This window comes from Halichondria panicea, chromosome 2, assembly GCF_963675165.1.
Source record: "Halichondria panicea chromosome 2, odHalPani1.1, whole genome shotgun sequence".
Taxonomy (NCBI): Eukaryota; Metazoa; Porifera; class Demospongiae; order Suberitida; family Halichondriidae; genus Halichondria; species Halichondria panicea.
Window position 1 is genome coordinate 4,841,015 of NC_087378.1, and position 11,956 is coordinate 4,852,970.

The window sequence follows — 11,956 nt, forward strand, 5'->3', positions numbered from 1 at the left end:
GTTTGCCAATTACCCTTGAAATCTCATTATTCTACAGTTTATGGTGTGCCTGGATTTAGTGTCATAAACGGCCTTAATCATGATATCATGCACGACTTGTTAGTATGAAGTAAAGCTGCTTTTACAACATTGCATCATTTCAAAGTACTTCTCGTCAAATTTGCTCAACGTTCGTATTGAAAAATATGACTTTCCTAATGATAAACCAAACACAATTGAGGAGCGCTTATTAAATAGTGGTGATCGAAAAATTCGACAATCTGCTTCGCAGATGATGTCATTATTATTAATTTTGAGTTACCTTTCATCATTGGAGACAAAGTTCCAGAGGATGACTCACATTGGAAAGCATTCCTAATACTAATTCATATATATATGTCATATAGCCATTTCGCCCAAAATTTTTGCGGACACCACGGAATATCTTCGCTGCCTAATTGAAGAAAAGCTTGACTGCTTTGTTACACTTTACGAGGAAATTTCAAGAATGTGTGCCTAACGGCCGCAAAGAAACATCAACTTTGGCAATGCCAAAAATTGCACTGTGCGAGCATTTTTTACATTGTGATATAGAAAAAAGCCCCTAGTCAACAGCTTCTTCATACGGCGAAGAAGAAGATTGCATTCAAGAAATTCTATGCAAGTTATTTCCCGACGAATTGACTTACATCGCTATCCATCACCATAGTTGGATAAAGGTTCAGAGCTCGAAGTATAATTATGAATATATGAAAGGTTTACTAAAGTAAGATTTAATCAATCCAATTTTTGGCAAGGTGAAAGACTTGATAGTGGTCAACGGGATAAAATACAACAGCGTCAAGGTTAAACCGCTAAATGAACAACTTGCTGTAGAACAACACACTCTGGATTTTTTTAATGTCATTCACCACAACGAAACATTCATTTCTTTTGATACTAGTTGTTATCTCAAACTCCCATACATTATGTAAAATTCATTGCCATAATAATTAACAGTCATAAGTGTTAATTACTTTTATTGCCTGATGACATACGTGTAATAATAATTATGGAACTTGATTAGAGACGCAGTGTATACAGATATTACTTGACAAATAGTTCCTGTTCCTCAAGATAACTGTTGCTCTACCTCGATTGGTCGCTGTTACACGACGTATGTAAAAATAAAAACTGCCATAACTTATTGTTAAAATTATTATACTGAGGTTATTTAAACAAATACTTCTTTATTTTAAGCGTAGCTACCCAATATAACATATAACAGTGCATTTTTGATAAAGTTATTAATATTAATTGTAGTTACAATTATTACAAAATAACGCCATAATTATAGTAAAAGTATTTTAACCCTTTCCCCGGCCGCACTACTGACTATTTTCAAAAAATTGTTGTCCACGCTGTGTTTGAGCTATGCACACGCTGTAGGTACCAGCACATGCCTCTTTCACGTGGTATATTTAATATCTTGCCTCGAGGTACGCTTCGCACGGTACTGCTGAAATAAAAGTGTCCGCATGTGACTAATTGATAATGGCTTAGAGATTAGGGCAGCTAGACAGTGAGGAGAACAGTGAGGAGAACTGAGAGGACAGTGACTGGGATCATAGCTAGATCCGACTAGAAAAACATTTGCAATGTGAAAAATTGCTAGGATTGGCCAGGGGAACCACCGAGAGCATAACTCCAATCCGTTACAACGTCAATCACATGTACTTGTAGTTTTCCATTTTTTCCTGCATGGCCAATATAATAATACCACGCAATTTTTACTGGTGTGGGGTGATGACCAATCCCTATATATATTTATTATACACCCATTTTGTGCGGGCATAATTATAATCACGATGATTTGTGATGAATTGATGTTCCTAATACATGCAGTGTTGAGCACAGGTACACACAGTCCATCCATGCGTAGTAACATGCACGGACCGTACTAGTCCATCCATGCGTAGTAACATGCACGGACCGTACTGGTGACCTGCATGGAATGATGTGGTGGATGAAGCTGGTAGAGATGGATCTGGAACACAGTCTATATACTATGTATTGTACATGTTCATGACATTGTAACGGATTGGAGTTATGCTCTCGTCGGATTTCTTGTTTCCACGCTTTTTTGTGGTTCCCCTGGCCAATCCTAGCAATTTTTCACATTGCAAATGTTTTTCTAGTCGGATTCCCTTTCTTTTTCAATACAAGTGGAACGTCAAGACGCAGTACAGAAGTTCAAGAAGAGAAGACAGGACTAATCAAATATCTTCTCGAATATCTCTGGACTAATAATTATACTGAGTAATAATTATTGCTTGATATGTTGAATTTGTGAATCAGTATTAAAATTAATGACAGCCATTTTAAGAGCATGATATATATATAGCCAGTGCATATAGCATGCTTGTCAGAGAAAGGGAGCTAGAACTGAACAGTGTGAAGAAAAGCAACACCTCCAGGCTCTGGAAAAGCACTGTACTGATTTTAGGCGCACGGTTTCTTAGCCACGCCTATCTGCAATTGCTGAGTCATTAAAGATGGCGGATTTGTCTTGGTAAATAGAGACTGAGAGGTCATCTGCCTCGTGGAAGCAATCGCAAATCTGAAGAAGCGCTTTGTAATCCAGGTTGTAGTCGTTTGGAAACCCTGTGCAGAATGTCCTGGAGAGGGCTGTACTTGGAGCAAATGCTGGGCAAGAAACTTACTCACTTACTCACTTAGTCAGTCAGACAAAGAGCGGTGAAACGTCGAAATAGTGCAATTTTTAAAATGACAATATTCATACATTTAAAACGTTCATGGATTATGAAATGAGAGATACAAAGAGAGAAAAGGCTAAATAAACTATCTGTCCATTCAGTTTCTTGATGTGGCCTTTCCCTGCAGAGATAGAACAGTTTGAACATGAGTCAAAATAAGTGAAATTTTGCTAAATACGGGCAAACCCACTGCCAATCCTATGTAAAACCTACTGGTTTTACTAATAAGAAACTACCTCAAGTTAGAAAATATAGAGCCTGAAGAACCTGATGAACTAAGTTCCTGGAGCATCTGTAGCTTCTGTAGCTTCAGTATAACTGTATTTAGGCTAGTTAGTACAGCAGTGGACATCATGAGCCACCATTGAGAACTTGTAAACCTGTGTGTAGGTGAAGAAAACATTTCCCGGGAAAATGGCGTCTGCCGATGTGACCTCACAGACAAGTTTCTGCTGATCCTGCTTGAACCATGTCTCCGTGAGAACATTGAAAAACACTTATTTAGTCACTTTGTGCCATAATTATTGTTCGTGTACATAATTGTAAATGTTTGTAAACAATCGCTAATTAGGGGGGGTGGTCAGTTGCTAGGTAACTATGATAACTATGATGGTGTCAAGATACCTCTGGGGTCTGTGCTACCTGTAAGGAAATATTTACAAGTCATTTCAATGTATGGTTCATGATATATGAATTTTTAAAGAAAAACTGTATTTATTCTGTATTTTCTTTTTTTAATTAAAACGGGGAAAGGGTTAACCTTTTCCCGGCTTTAGCCGTCATATGACAGCAGCGGTAGTGATAATTTTCAAAAAATCGTTGTGGGCGCTGTGTTGGAGCTATGCGCACGCTGTAGGTACCAGCACATGCGTATTGGGCTGCTCTTTCACATGGTATCCTGTCGAAAGAAAAGTGACCGTTTGATAATGGCTACAAGATCTTCGTAGTACAACCTCAGCGAGGTTCTAGGGCAGCTAGACAGTGAGAATAATGATGCCTATGGCCTTGTTGAGTAAGAGGACAGTGACTGGGATCATACCAAGAGAGGAAACTACTTTTCAGAGGTCAAGCTATAAATATAGAGCCTGAAGAACCGGCTCCTGAGCATGAACCAAAGTCCTGGACCTTGTAAGTATGCTTAGTCTAGTTAGTACACAAGTGGTAGTACACAAGTGGACATCATGAGCCACCATTGAACTTGTAAACCTGTGTGTAGGTGAAGAAAACGTTTCCCGGGAAAAGAGCGTCTGCCGATACGTCCTCGCAGAGAGGTTTCTGCTGATCCTGATTGACCGTGAGAACATTGAGAACACTTATTTAGTGACTTCATGCCTTCATACAATATTGTTTATGTTCATAATTGTGAAATGTGTAAAAAAAATCGTTAATTAGTGGGGGGTGGTCAGTTGCTAGGTAACGATGATGATGTCATAAATAGTTGCAAGTGAGAAAAATGTGTATTTATTCTGTATTTTGTTTTTTTAATTAAAGCCGGGAAAGGGTTAAGCATAGCTACCTGATATAACGATAAATTGTTGTAGTAATAATAAATGTTTGTTGTCACAACAATATTTATTGTCAAATTAATCAATTATTGCTAACAAAAGTTATTTTAGAGCGAAAATTGTTAATTAATTAACATTTTAAATAAACTTTAAAGTAACTAATAATTGTAGTTTTTAAGACTATTTTTTGCAATGCATTTTGATTTATGTCTGGTAAGCATATCTATTACTCCACGTACCTGGATACTTTTCTGCACATTTATAGCAGTTAGTATGTCCCAGAGAATAGTCACTTATGTACCCAAACCAGTGCTCAAGTCAAGAATGAGGTCAAGTTCTGGGCTGAGTTGTGAGAAAGGCTATATGATCATATCACACATAGTATTTCACCAGCTTACCACGTGCTGCAGTAGTAAAGCTAAATACTAAGTGCAGTTAGTATAGAGCTAAATTGAGTTCTTCTCCAGTTCTTCTTTTGTTGATTTTAATTAAAGCACACTACATGTGCTTCTAGCCTCAATGCGCATGCGCACACAGAAGGTCTGGACTTACCTCTAGTATGTAGAATCTCTACATGCATTATACAGGCTTCTATCTATATACTATAGCCATATTTTTAGAACCTGGATTTCTGGGTTTGCAAAGTATAAAGCTTCCTTTGAGAGACTTGACGTTGTCTGCATGCATGCACCAGCTCTACTCCATCATTCTCACACATGTGCACCTCTATATATGCAGGTCTGTAGTGTATGTGTGCGTGTATATATTATAGAGAAAGTGATGTTGGGGTCCCTCGCTACAAGTTAGTAAAAAAAACAAGAGAGCAGAATAGTAAAACAACTTCACAATAATTATTTATTAGAGAATATAATTGTCTCCGGGTTATCATGCTAGACTCAATCATTGTATAACGTGCGTGCATTGAATAGTTAACATAGCACACAATATAGACCAGGCTATTCTGATGTGAATATTATTTTGATGTAATTATATGTGTAGATGTTGACCAACTATCCTTGCAGTTGTTACTATCCAAGAAGAATAGTTGAAATAACTATAAAAGTTATGACAACCATAATAGTCATTTTAGCAATACAAGATAGAGTAATTAGGTGTAAATGTTAATACAACTACTCTTTAGTTGTTACTATCTAAGAGGAACGTACTTAAAATAACTCTTAAACAGTTATGACAACCATTACAGTCGCTTCAACAATCCTAGTTAAAACAACTTCATATTTTACTTGATATTACCAAGGGCGTCTCACTATGTACCCTACGTACTCATCCGACTTCATATCAGAGACCAAAAATAGAATCCAGTATACGTGAACAAGTGGGCAGTGTTGTTTACGGAGTTATAATTATGGGCGTGTACATCAGAGCTCTTTGCTAGCTAGCTAACATTAATAATAACAGTGCAGTATTATTTTAGAGAAGTGTCATGACCAGTCCTAGTCCAGCCAGGTCCCCTTCGAGCAGGAAGTTAAGTGCTGGGCGCATTGTTAAGAAGTACCAGAGACTCAGGAAGACAGGTTTATGTTTCATCTTCTTGGAGTTGCAACTGTTGGATGGTTTGCCTTTGCCTTTGACACTGCTAGTACGAGCCATACTGCTGCTGAGAACTAGTTTTACTATGCTGCAATCGAGCTAGCTAGCTAGCACAGATATAAAAAATACTTTGATTTACCTTGTGCGGTCAAAGGTTACGCGTGGGCGTTTTTGTGGGCAGTTCTAAAAATAGCTCAATACGAAGTCGGATGATTCTGAGAATAGGGCGAGTTGCATGCCCTCTTCTCTGTATACGCCCTTGATATTACCTCTATGGATTATATCAAACCAACATAATTATTAATAACACCATATAACATCATTAAATCAGTTAAATCAGTTAATTTAACTAAGTATTTTTTTCAGTGTAGAACAGCACTTGCCAATGGATTTCACCGAGTTTTGCCCCTAGTACACCAGAGTGGACTCAGAATTAAGTCAAAGCTGGCAATTGAAAAGGTTGTAGAAAGCAAGCAAGGTGTTTGAATTAGGATGTGATACAAGGCACTGTTTTGTAGGAGTCCTCATTGAGTGAAATGGGAGCATGTATTGCCAGCAGCATCTGACGACACATTTCTGGGACACTGCTGTCGTACCCCAAGAGTGCATGTGGTTGAAACAAACGATGACGAGGAGCCAAGCGACAAGCGTTAGCTTCCCAGTTTTATTTATGAAACAATGAATATGGACATTTAAAGTAAAGCAAAATGGCACTGTAAGCAGAGTGACTTACAGTGTGACTGGGATGCTGTAATACAACAGCCAATTGCGTAATTCTGAACCTGTAGCAAACAGAGTGCAGTTAAGTTAACCCTTTAACCGCCATGGGCCACGATCGTGGCCTGCAATAGTGACTTTTTTTGCGAAATTCTAATTCTGCGATACTTAGGAAGTAGGTCGAACTACGCACATCCGAAGAGCTGTAGAATCACGTGCAATTTAGCCACGTTGCTATGTTAAAATTTCATTAGCATCTTAGCTATGGCTAGGTTGTTTACTTGTGCCGATGTGCTTGAACAGCTAGCAATGGCGATGTCTCCTCTGGTGATGACAGTGCCTATGAAGGAGAGGGGATAATAGGATACCTCCCAAAGGCTACCAGCTTTATGCCAGACGCCGATGAACTGTCTGGGACTGAGGACATGCGGACCTAGACGCTAGCGCTATGGGCCATGCAGGAGAGGGCTCACTGTGTGACTCTGGCAAGTAGTATAGTATAGCTAGAATGTAAGTATAGTATAGCTAAATTAGCAGTAATGAACAGTCTTTCATAGATCATTCACAATACATGTATACGTATTGTACTGATATATCTGTTACATTCATATGATGTGAAAATCAAGCTTAGCCAAGCTTAGTCAAGCCTTTATACCATGATAGGCTGATCCATAAAAAAAATTTTTGGGATTTTATCTCACCGCTGGCAGAGCATTTAAAATGATAAAAATGGGTGAGCGTAATAACCGTGGTTGTTATGGCAACACATGTTGCACCATTTTATTCCCCTTGTTGTATGGGCAGGTATATGGTCATCCCGATAGAGAATTTACAGACATTTCACTTCACTGTTAATTAAGAATCCGACGGTTAAATAAACAGTCAGGTACTTTAATACCAAGCAACGTTTGGTCACATAGATGAACCTGCAATGTACAGAGTAACAGTAACAGCAGGGAAATAATTATGTTTTAACTAATCGTGTCATAGCATGAACTTTAACCAACGGTTTCCCTCTATTCCCTTTGTCGAACCACAGATGAATCATCTGTAGCCTAATTATGCTAATTACAACACCCGATGGTAACGAGAAATGCTGATGTAGACTCAACACTGATGTCCCAGTTACTCCCCGCTATAACCAAACAGTAATCACATAATTATACGAATATGAGAATATAATTCTACACTCACTGGTACATTACAGCATTAGTATGATTGGCGTGTTCTTCTTGGTGGTGATGGTTGTACATCTGGCCAGTATCGATGTAGTGGATTGCCAGGTGCTGTTGTGCCAGGGTTGTAGCAATAATTATATACAACCATACTTCCCATTGAACTGTTTGGTATTGGCCCTTGCAGGTAAAGTCCACTGAGCACTGTAGAAACATTGCTTTACAGGTTAACACCCCAACCCTGAATGCCTAAAAAATGAGTAGTGTGAAGGTCTGTTTATTGGCGAATTTTACCGAAGATTGTCAAATTTAAAAAGCTTTCCGGTGGACACAACGTCATTGCCACACCTGAGACGCCAAATTAAAAACTGCCAAGTAGGCTCATTCACCAAAAATTTTCCCGTTATACGGTATGTAACGGTATAATGTAATGCGTGTGTGTATATCCATGTGAACAAATGTACATGACACGTTTATGAGAACTCGTTTATGAGAACTCGAAATTACAGAAGTATAATGACACATTACTCTGCTTACCCTTGCTATACAAGTATTCATACTTGGCTTGTCCTTTGAGAGCATATATACATAGTGATAAGTACAGTAAAATATAATAAAATTATGCTTATACCTTACAGACCGTGGAAGCTCATTAACCATGAGCCAAAATACTAACAGCAGATGACCTAAATATTGCCACACCATCGATACATTGGCATGTTGTGACCATAATGCTTTCTGTACTCAGCTCCATCATAAACATCTCGAACCCACCCCACACCCCACAGAAGTCTGATCTGTTGAAGCTCTGCTGCAGTTTTAGGATCTACAGATGTTACCGATTATACGCCGCAGACGCATTTATGCGTCATGTCGGTATGACGCCATAGACGCATTTTTGCGTCAACCGCAGTAATCCGGCTTCTCTCCGCTCAAAAGAAACCAGGGAGCGGCTGCTGCTATTTTAACGCTACTACTACGTCCAGTTACTGTTCAGGTAAGTATATATGCAGTCAAAAAAACTTCGTACTGTGCAGCAAATATTTTGGCAATACACGCTTGAATATGTAGCTAGTTTACAAATTAAATATTAATTTTTGGCATGAACAAACACTATCAAAATATTATATAGAGCTACTAGCATGGCTAAGAGGCCACACTAGATCAGTGAGGAGGTGCTGCATGAAATTGTAGGCTACCCACTAGCTCTGGGACCTGCACAGATTGACATAGAAGACCCAGTAGCCAGAGTACAGCAAGGTTACAGAGATGTGCCAGTCATGGAGGGCAGTGATGATGAGTTTTCTGATTGAGAACAGTTTGGAGAGGAGCTTGAAAATGGCTTCACTCAATGTATAGAATAAAAACAAGATTATCAAATACCCGGTACAGTACACAATAATTACAACAATTAATTACAACAATAAATTATCGATCTGGATAGGACATCGACACTGCATGAGCTGAGCACTGTTGTGAAAGTCCTACCACCAACGTCAACCTTCCTGTACATGGCATTGTCTGGTGTATGTGTGTAAGTGGATTTGTGTGATTTGTGTGTGTGTGTGTGTGTGTACGTGTATGTATGTGTGTGTGTGTGTTTGCGTACGTATGTGTGTGTGTGTGTGTGTGTATGTGTGTGTGTGTGCGTGCGTGCGTCGTGTGTGTGCGTGTGTTTGAGTGTGTGTGTGTTTGAGTGTTTGAGTGTGTGTTTGAGTGTGTGTGTGTGTGTGCGTGTGTTTGAGTGTGTGAGTGTGTGTGTGTGTGTGTGTGTGTGTGTACGGGAGTGTTTGTGTATGCTTGTATGTGTGCGTGTGTCTAACCATGTATTCTACTCTTGACAGAGGCGACTCCAAGGTACTCCAAAAGGGACCCAGTGGCAGTGCATAGTGTGACAGCAAAGTATCAGCAGTAGCCACAGACATCAGACACTTTTTATATCTATTGTTAGTTACGCAAAGAATTACTGATGGTAAAAAAAATGTTTTTCAAGGCTCGAAGAACAGGCTATTATTTTACTATTCAAGGGCTATATTAAATTACATAATAGGTTATACACACGAGTTCTAAACATAATGTTGGTGTAGTCAACAAACGTAATACATACACAAACGTAATACATATCCTGGCTCACCTCGCTGCTACTGCCACTGTTCCTCTGTCCCATACGTGGCCCCACCTCTGATTATTGGATCCAGTCACACCTACATGTAGTGTACGTACGTACACAAAGAAGGCTAATCAATGCTGCTTAGCACTACCAATTCTAGATACAACTACTATCTACCATGTACAGTCAGTACCAGACCATAGAGCTTCTAGCGATTCTACAAACGCATGCAACAAGTACGAACAAGTACTGTAGCAACTACATATTAAGCCTGATTTTAAATAAATTGAAGTCTATAATAGGTGATGCAGGCCCTAAAGTAGACTCTAAACATTCAGTAGAGTCAGTAGAGTCAACATACAGCTTAGGAAGCATGTACTCACCTTTTTACCACTGCCACTGTTTCTCTTTACACATAGCTGCCTCAGGTTATAAGCCACACCCAGTACCTTGTGTAGCTGCACAGAAAAAGGCTAAGCAACGCTTGTCAGCACTACAAACTCTACAGCTACGTCCTATATACTTACTACAATAAGTATTAGGCTGTATGAAGCTTCTAGCGAATCTAAAAAGCCATGTAACAAAGCAGTATTATACGTAACTACTACTTACCGCTTGACAGAAGCAGATCACAGCCAATCCTTCGAGATAGTAAGCGATTCGGGCATCATCTTGTAGGCTGGTCTTTCTTCCTAGTCTAACTTGCACAATCAAAAGTCGAGGCGCTTTCAAGTTACGAACAGTTTTCTAAGAACTGATTAATTTGTGCATTTTTTAATATGGCTGCGGGGGTGTTCCCGCAACGTGACGTTATGGCGTATAATCGGTTAATGTCAGAAGATAACTATACATGAAAAGTTCAATTCCAAAATAGTTCAGCCCTAAAGTGTACGTACATATAACAGCTGTGCATGTACTGGAATTGAAATAAACTGCTTTACACTTGATGATGAACGGTTCTGACAGCTGCAATTAGTCTCATCGTCTGACAACAATTGATGACACACAGCACAGTAGTCAGTACATGAGCCGATATTAATTGTAGTAGTTAACCCTTTCCCGGCTTTAATTAAAACAAAATAATACAGAATTAATACATGTTTTTCTTTAAAAATCCATATCTTATGAACCATACATTGAAATCACTCGTAACTATTTCCTACAGGTAGCCCAGACCCCGGGGGTACCATGACATCATCATCGTTACCTAGCAACTGACCACCCCCAACTAATTAGCGATTGTTTACAAACATTCACAATTATGTACACAAACAATATTATACGAAGGCACAAAGTGCTATAGACACTAAGTAAGTGTTCTCAATGTTCTCACGGTGACATAGTTCGATCAGGATCTGCCGAAACTTCTCTGCGAGGTCGTATCAGCAGACGCCCTTTTCCCGGGAAACGTTCTTCACCTACACAAACGTTTACAAGTTCAATGGTGGCTCATGATATCCACTGCTGTACTAACTAGCCTAAGCAAACCTATACTGAAGCTATCCTGAAGCTATCAGAATACAGTATGTTGTACAAATGCTACTCTAGACTTACCAGATCCAGAAACTTGGTCCAGCTCCTTCAGGCTCCTCAGGCTCTTCCTACCTAGCTATGATCCCAGTCACTGTCCTCTCACTCTACAAGGCCATAAGTATCGATATTCTCACTGTCTAGCAGCTCTAGAACCCCACTGAGGTTGTACTACGAAGATCTTGAAGTCATCATCAAACGGTCACTTTTCTTTCGACAGTACTGCACAAAGTGTACCTCGAAGCAAGATGTTGAAAATACCACGTGAAAGAGCAGCTCAATGCGCATGTGCATGTGCTGGTACCTACAGCGTGCGCATAGCTCCAACACAGCCAGCACAGTAAATTTTTGAAAAATCTCGGTCAGCTGGACGACATATGTCGTCCAAAGCCGGGAAAGGGTTAAAGCAACGGACAGCGTACTGGAAACATAGAGTGTAACTCTCAAACACATCGGGACGTGCATCAACTCGGACAGGTCAGATTCCTCAGACATAGAAGATACATTTTCATCAACTGACTCATCCATGTTCATCATCTGCATCATCTGACTCTATGAACTCCTGTTCATGTTCCTGGGATAGTTCCATTTCTATAGAGAGAGGGAGTAGTATCTACATGGTAAACTCGTGCG

The 11,956-nt window shown here is 39.5% G+C and overlaps 2 long non-coding RNA genes across 2 annotated transcripts; both read right to left on the reverse strand.

The window, feature by feature from the left end:
* Positions 1 to 9,069: 9,069 nt before the first annotated feature.
* On the reverse strand, positions 9,070 to 10,490 carry LOC135331999 (uncharacterized). The gene is made up of 5 exons (XR_010393106.1): positions 10,406 to 10,490; positions 10,177 to 10,251; positions 9,818 to 9,887; positions 9,507 to 9,624; positions 9,070 to 9,204 (listed from the first exon to the last, which is right to left on the reverse strand). It is a non-coding gene; the product is annotated as an uncharacterized LOC135331999 (long non-coding RNA).
* A 562-nt stretch (positions 10,491 to 11,052) lies between these two features.
* Positions 11,053 to 11,892, reverse strand: LOC135331994 (uncharacterized). The gene is made up of 2 exons (XR_010393104.1): positions 11,348 to 11,892; positions 11,053 to 11,211 (listed from the first exon to the last, which is right to left on the reverse strand). It is a non-coding gene; the product is annotated as an uncharacterized LOC135331994 (long non-coding RNA).
* Positions 11,893 to 11,956: the final 64 nt, after the last annotated feature.